At 40.0% G+C, this 3,914-nt stretch overlaps 1 pseudogene; it reads left to right on the forward strand.

Annotated features, from left to right (window-relative positions):
- Positions 1-870: 870 nt before the first annotated feature.
- Positions 871-1,343, forward strand: LOC147440344 (uncharacterized; annotated as a pseudogene).
- The last annotated feature ends 2,571 nt before the right edge of the window (positions 1,344-3,914 follow it).

A 3,914-nucleotide genomic window follows, 5' to 3' on the forward strand; every position in this document is an offset into this window, starting at 1 on the left:
ATAGCGACCTCCCTATTGGTCGCCTCTCTGTAAATAGGCTTCCCCCATCTTGTCCTGCATGCCCATTGGACCTTGATGGTCCATCTTCTGAGCCGTAAAACCCGGCTGCAAGCTCTCTGTGCCGACTTGAAAATGCCTGGCTCCAAGCGCACTTTGGGATTTCCCAATACCCCATATTGAGGGCGCAAAAATTGATCAAAGCATCTGCAACCAACTCTGGACAAAGGCACCCAATTTTTCGACTGCTGTAACTTCTTGCTCCGAACTCCGTTTGACATGCAGTCACCTCGTGCTAGCTCCGTATGATGCACACGCTGCTCTAGAACTTCATCGCTGCTCAAAAGATGCCAGATGGAACATTCTCCAATGCGGCCAAGTGGGCTCAGACCCGGCCCCCGAAAAAACTTCAATTGATCATATCTTGCAAACCATGGCTCCGATTCGCAATCTAAAAAGACGGGTAGGCTCCATGAATTGAGATCTACATAGTTGTACCTTGACTTCCACTTGGATCACCTGTCTCTAGTTGCCCTGTCCCGCAAGAATCTGCAAACCACTAAAACTTCAACCTTCAATAGCTTGGGCTCCATAGCTCGGTTTGATGAACCATCAGGACCTGCTCCTTCAGCACTTCAAGCTCTATATTCCTGGACCCAGAAGCTGCACTTTGCATCTCTTTCATCTGCTACCCAAATTAGCCCCTCATGGAGCCTCCCTTGGCCTATAAGCCGCATCATGCATACAATTCCGCTGCTACCTGCCAAACCATGATTTTCCTAGCTGCTCCAGTCCTTTTCCATGCCTCTGCTTGCCTACATACATCTACCCATGCCACCTTCTAGAGTCGACACCTTTTGGCTGCACCAACGTATGAAGCACTTTGCGTATTAGCATTTTCATATTGAAATTGTGTCATGTTCTTTTACTGTGAAGACTAGTGTTTATGATAACAAAATTTTGAAAAAGCCTTAGCATTGAATGAGTTTGAGAAACCAATAGAATTAAACATTGAACATCTTAGTAATACTGAAAAGGAGTATAAAATATATAAAAATTGATTTCTATTACATGTGATTATTTTGGGGAATGATATAATTAGGTAGTACATTACACATGTGCAAGAGGGGGACAAAGCCCAGAGAGTAGAGGACAATAGTATGCCTAGGAGACAAAATGTGCAAACAAGGTTCCAATTAGAGACTATAAAAGAGTGGATAAAATCCAAGGATAGCAAAATATATGAAAAGAGACAATTTGGGTATAAACACTAATGGGTGATAGGACATATTGCGAGGTTTTGTGGAAATAGGGAATTACTAAACCATATCATTTTATCTCAATGACGAGGGAATCATGGGAGAGAGTAAGTAGTGACTAGTTGGTCTAAAAAAATAGAAAATATACAAAATATTTTCTTGTTTGAAATATGAAATAGCTAGCTCATATCTAATTGAGATATATATAGCTAGGAGGTGTGATTTCATATAATATGGATAATGAGAGTGAGCTCTAATGTACTTTCATTTATGTGTAGATATTTGGTCTACACTGAGGAGTCTTTGTTGTTTCTATTTGGATGTTTAGTGATTTTATGTGTGTGTAAGATGCATAAGAAATCCATGTTTTTATGAAAGTTGATTAAGCGGTTAAGTTATCAATTGAGGAGAGAAGTTAAAAAAGATTGTGAGTTTGAGGGAGAGTGAGAAAAGAGCAAAGAGTAGGAGTGAGTAAGTGTGACTTGAGTGGTGTGAGATAAGATATTGTTGAGGAGAGGTTTCCTTGTTTATCCTTGCTCACATGCAAGTCATTTTCATTCACTTGTAGGAAGAATGATGGCTTTCAATAAAATTCAAATTCAAACATATTTGGCAAAACTTGGTGCTTGACTAGTAGAGTTTTAGCAAAATTGCAGAATGAGAAAAAATCCAATGCATAATTTTATGATAATTGAAATATGCATAAATCAATTTACTCTTAGTAGATGCCATGTCTAGTATGTTTTCGGTTTCAAAATTACATTTCATTATTGTGGCGAAAGAAATATTGGTGTTTAGCAGGTAAAGAAGCGCATAAGAGTAGAGTTTGAGATCATTGTGGAAGCTAAAGGGTGATAAGTGAAAAGATGTTAGCAAAGTGGAAAGATGTTGAGGCGATCCGGGGCGGGCAGCAAGAAGAGAGGCCTCTAAACACCCTTCGAGGCTCCCGTGCTCCTCAATTGGGACTGGGGCAAGCACAATCAGAGACAACAACAACCCACAGCCAGAAACCAAACAAGAAAAGGGTCACCACCTAGTTGTACATGCAAACTAGGACGCACATGATATCTCCTTGTACTCAAACACACAAGAGAGGGGAATGCAAGATAGCCACACACACCAGACACAAACATTCACCACGCCAGAGAGAGGTAAAGAGCACAAATCAACTTGAGCAACTCAGTCTTAGCCTTAAAGACTAGATGCACACAAAGCTTGATGAGAAATAGAGAGACAACACAAAACTTGACCTTGTTTCCAATACACAATTTGTCTTAGGGTCACGGGAGCCCTCTCACCGAGCACCCTCTTACAATTGAAAGTTTTGGCAAACAATTCAACAAGCCCTCAAACCACCAAGCATGAAATGGCACAACAAACTTCAAGGACAATATACCTTCAACCACCTGATGAGCCAACTTATCAAGTCGATTTGGAGAGAATAGTCGTAGTTGCAGCATACAATTGCACCCAAAACTATGAATCTTATTTATGGACAAGAGTAGGCTACAAGTGTGATTGCAGAGTATAGTATCACTCCACTCCTCTAGATGGCATAACTAACTTTAAGATTCTCCATGCACCTATGTGTAGTGATGGAATAGAGCACTCACAATGCACACACTCTATACAACTAGGCTTGAAGAGTGGTGTGTTATGTGTTGAGAATGGTGTGGTGTAGTGTGATCATGGGATGATTTACAAGGGAGAGAAGGGCTCTATTTATAAGTTTTAGAAGCCCCGATTTGGATTAGGCCTAATCAAGTTTATTTGAAGGAATAAAAGATTATGCATATATATATATATATATATATATATATATATATATATATATATATATATATATTTTAATGAGGGTGGGTCTCTCTTGTCCTTTGAGTCACATGGATGTGGGCTCAAGGGAAGAGAATTATTGAGGATTAAAGGAGAGAGGATTGAGTGAATAATTTGGGAGTGCCTACTCTAGTAAAGGGTGCATTTTACAATAAGGTTAGTGGTTAGTAGTTAGTAATTATCCCTAAAGAATATTTATAAAATCATTCACCAAATGGTGAGATATATGATGAGAAAAGTTAGAGAAGGGATGAGCTTGTAAAGCAAGGTTGAAGCTTGGAGAAGTTGACATTCACCTCTTTACAGCACCGGAAGAAGAAGCGGTCAGCATGGCGAAGTAGCGCGTGTCGATGAAGCTATGTTATCTTCAAACCTTGAAAAATTCATGATAAAAGCCTTCATTTGCAAAAGTTATCCTTGGATTTTCGCTGATTTTTTGAAGTTCTTTACAAAGCTGAAGAGAGTATGGTAATATGGACATATATGTAGAGAGAAAGGGGGACACATAGGGTGTAGACATGGAGGATGAAGGCTATGGAGGTGTGAGAGATGTGGCAATGGTGAAGAGGGTGAATTAAGACATGGGAGTTGCAGGTTTGGGAGTGGGAAGGAGAGGGAGGAGTGTGTGTGAAAGAGGAAAATGATAAAGTGGAAGAGGGAGTGTGGCTGCATGGCATGGGCAAACTTGGGTCGACCAATAAAATCATAGCTCACAGCTCGTAGCTCAAAAAAATATGAAACAATTTGAGGTAAATGTTCAGCTCACGAGCTACAACTTTTGTTTGTATTACATTTCCAAATTCGGGAAGCATGTGATCTTTAAAA

Source organism: Adiantum capillus-veneris, chromosome 15 (genome assembly GCF_014529385.1).
Source record: "Adiantum capillus-veneris isolate H3 chromosome 15, ASM1452938v2, whole genome shotgun sequence".
Taxonomy (NCBI): Eukaryota; Viridiplantae; Streptophyta; class Polypodiopsida; order Polypodiales; family Pteridaceae; genus Adiantum; species Adiantum capillus-veneris.